Here is an 11292-nt window from a genome sequence, read left to right as displayed (position 1 = left end):
GATTTGTTATATCTCCACAATGCTTGCAGCATCCGACACTGATAGCACGGACCTCGATGAGCCCGTAGAATCCTCCAACACGGGATCTATCGACCTAGATCCTTTCGACTATGTCTACTCGAACATCCCAGATAGCACACACATCCTGAAGCACGCGGCAAACTGCGAGCATTGCAAGGCCAAGAAGTTCCAGTACGAGACCGCCGGCTTCTGCTGTAGGAACGGGGAGATTGAGCTAGCTGAACCCGAGCCTATCCCAGAGCTGATGAGGTTATGGTCAAGCGCGGATGCATACTCTCGGCATTTCCAAGAGAGCATTCGGTTCTTCAACGAGCACTTTGCCTTCACTACCCTTGGCGTCAGCCTAGACAACAACTACACAAACATGAAGTCCGGGTTGTACACGTTTCGGGCACATGGCACTATGTACCACAAGGTGCACTCGTTCGGTCCAAGATCTCGCCCTGAACATCTGTAGTTGTACTTCTATGATGACGATCCCAGCTTAAGCCATCGCAAGGAGGCCACCAAGCAATTGGACCAGCACGTTGTCAGCAAGTTAGTGGGCGTCCTGAGGGAAAACCCCTACTCCCAACAGTTTAGGAGTTTGGGTGCCCACAAGGAAAACCTCGAGGAGTACCGGATAGACCTCAACATTGACCAAAAGCTAGACCAACGAAGATACAATAGACCCGTGTCATCCGAGGTGGCTGCAATTTGGGTCGAGGGAAGCGATCTAGCAAACAGGTTCAACCGCAGCATTACACTCTATGGGGACAACAACGAGAAGTATAGTATACATGCCACAGATGGCTGTTATGACCCGCTCTCGTATCCCCTCTTTTTTCCAAGGGGTGAGCTTGGTTGGCATCCAAATATCCCTAAGCACAATGTCCCTTGGGAGGTTGCACAACAACCAAGAGGAAACCGTGATAATGATTCAGGTGCGCCTGGTTGTTATGCTTATATGCCAGAAAAAGTTCTCTATCCTTCCATATGGTACCTAACCTTCTTCTTTCACGTCTTTCCACAGAGGGGAACAGCCGGTTGTGTGTCTCTGTCAGGGACTACTACTGTTACCGACTACAGACGCGCCCTGCGATATTCAACCCCATACTACATGGAGCACGCCTGTTTCAGCAGTGGGGTGTCGACATGTTCATCAAGATTGAGGGATGTAGGCTAAAGTGGATCAGGGACCACCAGAGAGAGATACGTGCCGATCTATACCAAGGCCTTGTGGATAGCATCGCAGTTGGGGAGATGCGGGCGAGCACTGTTGGGAAGAGGATCGTGCTGCCAGGGACGCATCAAGGAAGCAACCGAGACATGAAGCGGAGGTAGATGGACGCCATGGCACTGGTGCAGACATATGGGAAGCCTGACATCTTTTAGACTATGACATACAATCCTAGCTGGGAGGAGATACTGAATGAGCTGCTTCCTGGACAGACACCCCAGGACCGACCAGATCTTGTCGCACGCGTGTTTAGGGCCAAGCTGGAGACCATGAAAGAGATGTTGTTCAAAAAGCACATCCTCGGTGTTGTGGTAGCGCATGTGTATGTCGTCGAGTTCCAGAAGAGGGGCCTCCCCCATGCACACTTCTTGCTGATCATGAATTCAAATTATAAACTCGTCGTGCCAGAGCAGTATGACCACATCATATCTGCAGAGCTCCCGGACAGAGCAGTATCCAAAGCTCTATGCCATGGTCGTGAAGCATATGATGCACGGCCCATGTGGCAATCTTAATCCCAAAAGTGTGTGCATGCAAGACTTGAAGTGCAAGAGCAAGTACCCACGACCGTTCAACCAGAACACCTTACAGGGGAAGGATTCATACCCGGTTTATCGACGGCGAGACGATGGTCGTCAGGCTAAGGTCCGTCGTCAAATGCTGGATAACAGATGGGTCATGCCTTACAACCCTTATCTGTTGCGGATGTTCAATTGCCACATAAATGTCGAGGTGTGCTCCAGCATCAAGGCCGTCAAGTACCTTTACAAATACGTACACAAGGGTCACGATCGAGCTTCTTTCAGCATTGACCAGCCTGACAGCAACGGGGTTGTAGACGAGATTAAAAGGTACGTTGATGCGAGATGGGTTACTCCACCGGAGGCGATGTGGAGGATATTCGGCTTCAATCTTTCTGAGAGTTTCCCGTCGGTCCTACAGTTGCCGCTTCATCTCCCTAATATGAATAGTGTCATGTTCAAAGCAGGAGAGGACCTGACCGATGTCGTCGCCCGTGATACTGCATCTAAGTCAATGCTGACAGAGTATTTCCTCGCTAATCAGCAGCACGTGTGGGCTCGAGATATCCTGTACAAGGACTTTCGAGAAGTTTCACATGGCAGAGACAGAAATACTGGAGGCCGAGAGAAAAGTAGCACCAAGTAGGTCGAATCGTGTCAGCCCATCCAGCCGAGGGGGAGCGGTACTTTCTGCAAGTGCTGCTTAACCACGTACCAGGCAAGACATCCTTCGAGGACCTGCGGACCGTGGACAGAGTGCTATGTGATAGCTTCCGTGAGGCTGCCGAGAGATTGGGCTTTATTGAGGCCGACAACACGCTTGACGAGTGTCTTATAGAGTCAACACAGTTCGCGATGCCAGCCTCACTTAGGATGCTCTTTGCAACTGTCTTGGTATTCTGTGAGCCAGGTGACGGGCGCGGTCTATGGGATAGGCACCTAGACGCGATGTCTGATGACTACCGTCGAACACACGCGTGCTCAAAGGCAGTGGAGCAGATGGTGTTGCTTGACATCAGAGGCATGCTACAGTCCATGGGCAAAGACATAGCGTTGTTCCCTCTTCCGGACATCGACGAGACCTATGACACTACTGGAGGTGAGGCCAGAGAAGTCACCGAGGAGTCCTCCATCGAGGTTGACGCGAACGACGCTGATTTGGCGTCCTCGCTAAACCCTGAGCAGAGGCTTGCATACGACGAGATACTGGCAGCAGTTGATGCTGGTGATGGTGGTGTATTCTTTGTCGATGGCCCGGGAGGCACCGGGAAGACCTTCCTATATAGGTCACTTCTCGCAAAGGTTCGAGGCGAGGGCAAGATTGCACTAGCTACAGCGACATAAGGCGTCGCGGCTTCGATCGTGCCTGGAGGAAGGACAGCCCACTCGAGGTTCAAGATCCCACTCAGCATTGAAGATGGGGGGTCGTGCAGCTTCACGAAGCAAAGTGGGACGGCCAAGCTCCTGCACATGGCTTCACTCATCCTATGGGACGAGGCCACCATGACAAAGCGGTAAGCGGTTGAGGCACTAGACAATAGCATGCGGGACATCATGGGCCGACAGGACCGACCATTCGGGGGAAAGACAGTCGTGTTCGGTGGGGACTTTAGGCAGGTGCTTCCGGTCTTCAGGAAGGGGTCACGGGGTCAGATAATCGATGCTACCGTGCGGAGTTCGTATCTTTGGAACGGCATGCGCTAGCTAAGGCTCGTCACCAACATGAGGGCGCATAACGACCCGTGGTTCGCAGATTACTTGCTACGGGTAGGTAATGGGACCGAGGAAACTGACGAGGAAGGCAACATAAGGCTCCCCGAAGATATTTGTGCCGCCAACAGGAGACGGCGCTGACCTAGAGAAGCTAATCGACCATGTATTTCCTGCTCTGGACGAAAACATGGATGATCCAAATTACATGACATCTCGAGCGATCCTCTCCACCAAGAACGACAACGTTGATAAGATAAACACGCGCATGATAGAGCGCTTCCAGGGCGAAGAGAAGATCTACCACAGTTTTGATATTGCAGAGGATGATCCACACGGCTATTATGCCCCCGAGTTCCTGAACAACCTGACTCCCAACGGGCCGCCTCCGCATGCGCTCAAACTGAAGATAAATTGCCCCGTTATACTGTTGAGAAACATTGATCCAGCTAATGGGTTGTGTAACGGCACAAGGCTTGTGGTCCCTATTAGGCTCAGTTTTGCCATGACAATCAACAAGGCGCAAGGGCAGACAATCCCGATTGTCGGGGTGTACCTACCGGACCCGATATTCTCTCACGGTCAGCTCTACGTCGCATTGTCTAGAGCCACCGTAAAGAGGAATGTTAAGATTCTCGCCATCAAGGACAATGGCAATGGTAAGGGTAAGGGCAAGGGCAAGGGCAAGGAACAAATCAAGAATTCAAATAAGCGAAAAAGATCTGAGCCCTTTTTAATGACCATGAAGAACATAGTCTACAAGGAACTCCTTAGCACATGAATTTGCTGGATCAAATTATAGCAACTCAAGGTATAGTATGTTCAATTATGCATTATAACCACATAACTATATTAGATCTTAATGCACACTAACCTGAGTTTGTTGCTACATAGTACTCAAGGGAGCATAGTCACTTTTCCGAAACCATGATTATTCCTTTAGCGACATCTGCCCGTACTATATATACTTGCTCGAACACTACTAGAAAAACCCCTACTAATGGTGCACCTAATTTGGCAATTAATGGCGCATCAGTGGTGCGCCATTACTAGCACGCCATTAGTAATTTTTACTAATGGCACACCACTGGTGCGCCATTAGTATCTGGTATACTAATGGCGCACCACTGGTGCGCCATTAGTATAGGCCAGGGTGCTCCATTAGTATGCCTCCCAGGGGCCATGTATACCCAGGTGCTTTGGCATACTAATGGCGCACTACAAAGGGATGCGCCATTAGTAACCGCGGCATACTAATGGCGCACTGTCCAGTGATGCGCCATTAGTATGCTTTGTCATACTAATGGCGCACTGTCATGTGATGCGCCATTAGTATGAATATTAGGTTTTTTTATTTTTTATTTTCTGTTTTTTGCACAGGTTACAAAATGTATAATTTGACAAAATATAGACATCACACATCAACAACAGATTCATCGAATACAATAGAAGATTAGTCTTTGAATACAATTCATCATATTAGTCTCCGAATACAATTCATCATATTAGTCTCCGAATTGAAAAGACCAAACAAAGATAGAACATTATATTACAAGTCTCGAGACCGCGAGTAGCGAGTTTGTCTTCACATTACAAGTCGATATCGATCATCTAAACTACCATCACATAGAAGAGAGTTGCGGTCATCACGATGAGCATCATCACGATGAAACTCGTCTTCATCCGGTTCCTCCAGCGCTCCCTCCCCTCTCCCGCTAGATAGCGGGCGTATCTAGATTCGGCCTCGGCCCTAGTGGTGTACCCTTTGTAACTGTTACCGCTGAATCAGTGAACCTGTCTCCGACACTCCTCCCAGTCATCGTAGACTCCGGGAACCTTACCCTTGTACACGACATACGTCGGCATCGCTATGCACTAGCCAAACGAAACGTTAGTACCAATTCACAGACAATACATAAGCAATATATAAGTATGCAACAGAATGATCGGAAGAGAAAAGCAAGACATTAATAGCATCGATTACATCTAAGTTGAACGACTCTCGAAACTAAAGAGACATACTACAAGTTCATTAAAGTTTAATTACAACATGAGCCAATCGATGTTTCAGACCTAGACACAGCATCACTGCTTTCGACTCGACTCAAGGGACCGGAGCGTGGATGAAGCCGCCGTCTATCGTGGGAGTCATGAAATAACGGTCGTTGTCAGCCTGCATTTGTAGCATTGTGTCGATGTCACTGTTGGACGGTTGATTGCTGAGGTAGAACTGCCCCGAGGTACGAAGGACATCTTGATGGATGATTTCCGCAAACTCCGACTGGATGCGAAAGAATTCTTGTCGGAGGTCCGCGTCTTGGATTGCCGACACGCTCTTTGCCCAATCTTTGAGTTTACTCGGTAGCAGAAGTTGATGATGGTCCCGTACGATGGCCCGCATGTGATGGATGGCGTAGTAGGCACCCTTCTGACCGCCAGGCGGCTGCTTGACACAGCAGAACGTCATATTGTGGGAGAACACATGCTTGCCGTACTTACGAATAGGCTTGGTGAAGGTGCCTCCAGATTTGGCGTAGCCGGGGAGAACATCATCAAGAACCTTCTTGACATTTGTGTAGTCTACGTTCGACTGACGGTCCGGGTCAAAATACGTGGCCATGGAATATTTGGGGCTTAGGAGGATGAGCGTGCAACATGTGTCACTGCAGAAAACACGGAATGTTAAATAAAAAATGATCGAAATGTAAGAATTCATATGTTACGGGCCGGTTGAGGGGAGGACTTACTCGGGAAAGTAAGGCACGAGGAAGTTATCCATATCTTGGTTTGCCAGAATGACGCCTTCGAGGTAAGAACTCGCGACTTGCCGGTCCCCAGCGCTGCCCAAGATCTTGGCACGCATGTAGAAGGGGTCGACTATCATGATGTCCGGGGTCTTGTCGCGAATGATCCGCATCTCCATACTCAGCGAAAATAGCCGAACGAAGGTGTAGTGCAGCGGATGAAGGTTCAACATAGCGTGGATGTCATCAAAACGTAGGACGATCGTACGCCCGATGGAGTTATCCACAAAGCCCTTGCCCTCTGGCACCTTGGCCGCGAAAACCGGGTATGCCACATCCTTCTCTCTGAGACGCCGCTTCTCCAAAGAAAGAACACTGTCATGCAGACTCCGCATAGCACCGGTTGCAACATTGAGCATATTTGTCGGTAGCATCGCCCTAACCGCCACATGCACCCTCCTAGAGATATCCTGCGGTGAAGGTGGCCCGTCCTGAGCACGGATCGTACTCGGTGCCGGCTGGCTCGCACCCTTCTTAGTCTTTCTTTTGCATGCCTTCTTCTTCTCCTATAATGGGACCGAGTTCTGCTCACAGACCGCCTTCTTGAGTGTGTTGGGGCTGATAATATTTCGCACCTCGCCTATCTGAGACTCGGTGAAGTCGGCAGCTGGAGGCGTCTCCTGAGAGCTGAACGCCAGACGGCGCCTGTTGCAAATTGGCTTCTCCGCGGTACCAGCTAGATCGCACACGTCTTTTGTTGGGTTTGGTTCTTGAGAAGGAGGCCCCATGAAGTCGCCATCGTACCCATGATCGGCAAAGTACTGATCGACGTTGCCAAATGTATCATCGTCATCGTCGTCGTTGTTCTGATCCTGTGCCATATGCATGTTTGGATCCAGTGGCATAGGGATGTCCGGCACCGTTGCGGCGGTCTTTCCATGGGGCCGAATTGGCGCCGACACGACTAGCGGTGTTGTCTTTGGGGTGGTGTCCCCCGCCCCCAAACGAATCTGGCTCTTCGGCCAAAGCAGGGGCCAGCTCAGGCAGGCGCTGAGGGTCATCACGTCATCATTGTCGGCCCCGACGGGTCGAATCGGAGGTAACAAGTCGTCGCAGCCTAGCAGCACCCGAACCAGTTGAACCCTAAACAAGTTGGGTGGCATCTGGGTATCGTGGAACAAGGGGTTGCCCGGTTGAACGATTTTGCCCTTGGCGACATCGACCAACTCGTTGTTCACGAAGTGGAGGACAGTGCACAGAACGTCGGCGGCGCCCTGCGAAAACATGTAGGGCGTCAGGGATGCCCAGTCAAAGGCAAGGAGGTGAAGTCCTCGGCCGAGAGAGGCTTAATTAGTTACAGTGATGATGGCGTCGAGCTCGGCTAATGTCGACGCACCGCCAACGGCGGGCGTGCAGTTGACGGAGGGGCCACTTGCTGCAGAGGTGCCGGCTGGCGTACACCCGGGTGCATTAAGCTCCCGTGCCGGCGTCGGACACACCAATGCCGCCTCCGCCGGAGCCACCAATGGCCCCGCCATCGCATTATGCGAGTTGCTGGCCGTGAAGCTAGGAATCGGGGGTGGCCCCTGTTGGCCGCCCGCAATCCACGCACTCAACCCCGAGATCAAGGTAGGCACAATGGCGGTGATCGTCGCTCCGAGTCGTTGTTCCACTTGCTCTTGGACAATCTCCGGAATCCGCGCCACCTGTGCCTTGAGTTCTTGAACCTCTCGCGCCTGGCTTTCCGAGCTGGTCTTTTTCTCCTTCCGCACACCAGCGGTATAGTATGACCCCCATTTTGTCGACAAGCCTTTGCCGGCCACACGACCAGCTGAGATCGGCTTACTGAGCTTATCCTTGTTCTTCATTACATTCAACGCCCTATTTAGAGTGGTGTCCCAAGGGTTGCTCTTAGTCGACCCCGCGCTATTGCTTTCAGTCGCCTGTGGAAGGAATGTGAACCATTTAGAAATTTGGCTTCATTAATTAGAATGCAACCATATGGAGCTAATTACACGGGGGTGTATTCCTTACCAGAACAAGCTCAAGCTGCCTGGTCTTCGGATCCGTGGTAAGCTCCTTTGTTTTCGGGTCCTTCTTGTACCGGGCCCTGACAAAGTTCCTGGTCTGCTTGTTACCGCTGTATTTCTCGAAGAGGGGTGGTAGGCCTTGCTCGGCACGGTCCGCCTCCTCCTTGTCCCATATAGGCTCCGCCACTCTGTAACCGCCGGGACCGAGTGTTTGTTCCCCTATGTTCAGCTCCCGCATTTGTTTCCCCCACTCACTTGATTGGGAGCTTGCGGTGCTCGAGCAATTGATCTTGAAGTCGTTGTAGTCATCTTCTGTGATCGAAGGATTTTTCTCCTTGATCTTCTGATAACTCTCACCTTTCTCGATCATTTTCTTCACATTGCTTTTCCAAGTAGACAGGTCCTTGCTCATCTTCGTGAGGGCAGCATTGTTGACTTTATTCCCTTTGAGGCTTGTGTTTGCAAATTCAGCGGGGAACTTGTATCGTTCGTGCAGCTTCGTGAAGAGGAGGTGGCGCAAATTCCCTCGGTCAGGATGCCTCAGGTTCTTGGTGTTGATTGAGATGGTGCTTCGGACAATGCACCCGAGCTGAAGCGAGTACCCCTTGACTATTCGTTCGGGCGCCGTTGGATTCCCGTTGGAGTCCACTTCAGTAACTTCCTCCTTGAGGGTGAGGAGCACGATCGGGCGCCGGTCCCTCCGTTGCCTCTTCGGTTGGCTGCCATCTGTGCGGGCGCCGCAATCATCAGTGGTGGCATCCTCGGCGGCACCATCAGTGGTGGCATCAGTGTGGTCATCCTCGGCGGCACCATCAGTGGTCTCAGGATCGATGGGGAAGGCGGCGGCCTCATACAAGTGAGGTTGTTCCTCCATCTCCTGGGACAGCTCCCAGAATGCCTTGCCGCTCGAACCCCCGGCCTCATCGTTGTGGGCCATGTTTCTCTCTAAATAGAAACAAAGTTTGGTCAAAAAGTTGGTTATTGTCAAGGAACAAGATCTCTAAGTTGACCAAATAACCTAATTCTCGAGGAATGTCGCCAAAAAGTTGGTTATTGTCAAGGAACAATTGAGAGATGTTTGTGATATTGCCTAGGTGTTTTGGGATATAACCTGTTAGTGTGTTGTTGCTAAGGTCCAAGTCCACGTTCTCAGGGTAACCTAGTTCTTGAGGGGTGTGTCTAGAAAGTTCACTCTTCTTTTTAGAAGACAAGCGTCTGAAATGGTATTGCCTTTCCTTAATTTGTACTATTTTTTCATTGTGTTGAATACTTATGTGGATGAGTGTATCTGTAATTACTTTTTACTACACCGCAGGGTGTTCAAACACGCGGAGAGGTTAAACGCTAGCAGGCTGATCTTGGTTGGGAAATCCGAGTGGGAGCGAGGCATGGTTCGTGTGAAGATACTATCAACCAGAGAAGAGTTCGAGGTCAAGGCGGGCGAATTGCAGTAGCTGTTAGCTGATCTGATCGATTTGAAGGTTTGACTTGTCCTCTTCTTTCTGATCATCTTCAACACTGTAAGTTTTGCGATTCATGTTGTGTATACAAACAATTGGGTGGCTTTAAAGGCTATTGATATCTTCTTTCGGATCATTCATTTTGCAACAAACAAAGAAATTGTAGGTTTTGCCATTCACTAACATGTATTGAGAATGCCTTTGCTTCCTGAGAATAGAATGCTCATCCGCTTCGAACTAAGGCTTTTGCGATTATTTTTGGTTCTGTACATGATGCAAAATGGATGGATGGATGAATATAATGAAGCAAGTAATTGTCCTGCCTTGGAAATTAAGCTGGTGCCTACAGGTATATGTATGTATTGTTCGGTTGGTCCTTCAAAACAAAAGCTATCTAGCTAGTATGCAATGCAAATTAAGCTGCAGATAGCTTATTGTCTCCTCTCACTATCTCTCTATCACACATGGCAAGCAAGGGTGTCTGAGTGTGTGAATAAAATACTAAACTAATCCAACCACTAAAGAAAATTAATTTTTATTTCGGTTGAGAATCGGGCACCTTCTAGGTCAAGAAAATTGGGCATGACCTTTGCTTATTTTCTTGACCTAGGAGTGCCCCATTTCTCAACCGAAACGGAAATTAATCAATGTTTCAGGAGAAAGGGGTCATTTTAGAAGATCACAAGTAGCAGCAGCATCACTTGAGAAAATCACAACTAGCAGCAACAACTCGCAGATCGCAACAGCAGCATCACTTGACAAGTAGTACAGCAGCCGCGTGGGCTGGATTAGCAAGAAAGCTGATGTACAAAACCTCAAAATAATGCAAAGTGCTGTGGGCTAAAAAACAATTACAGTAGACTAAAAAACAGGAATCATTATCTTCTATATGAAGCTGCTGATGATGCAACTTTAGTCTTCACTAGATAGAAATACTGTTGGCTGTTAGTACGACGGTGCAAGATTAATTCAGTAATTCAGTTCCAGATGTGCTTTAGGATACAAGTTTAGACCTTTGTGCTCCTGTGGCATGTTGGCTGTGGGAAAACTGCAATTGCTTTACCATCTCTGACTAATTAACAATTTGAGGGAGGGACATTAGTGGAATATATTACTGTGAAATGCTTGATTTATTTTCGAGTCAGTATAATGTTGACTATTGCAGCTTTGAAAGTTCATAGACACCATATTTGACTAACTAACTGCTGTATTTTGGTGATATGTTACTCCGAAACACTTGTTTTTTTTGTCAGCGCAGCTGGCTTAACATACTAAATTAGAAGTACTTTTTAATGATTCCTGGTTTTTGGATCAATTACAGTTGCTGCTGCTGTGAATCAACTATACAAAGGCAGAAAATTACACTAATAATTACAGTGTAAAAACCATGGAAATACACAGTAACTCCACTAAAAATGCCACTTGCAAATACAGAGCAAAAATCCACTAGAAGTACACTGTAAACCCACTAACATTTACAGTGTAAATTCCACTAACAATTACAGTGTAAATTTCACTGAAAATGCACAGTAATTACACTAGAAGTACACTGTAGAGGGGGAGAGGGGGAGAGGAGGAGGGGGAGCT

This window comes from Triticum dicoccoides, chromosome 6B, assembly GCF_002162155.2.
Source record: "Triticum dicoccoides isolate Atlit2015 ecotype Zavitan chromosome 6B, WEW_v2.0, whole genome shotgun sequence".
Taxonomy (NCBI): Eukaryota; Viridiplantae; Streptophyta; class Magnoliopsida; order Poales; family Poaceae; genus Triticum; species Triticum dicoccoides.
The sequence above is the reverse complement of the archived record's forward strand: the minus strand, read 5'-3'. Positions refer to the sequence as shown.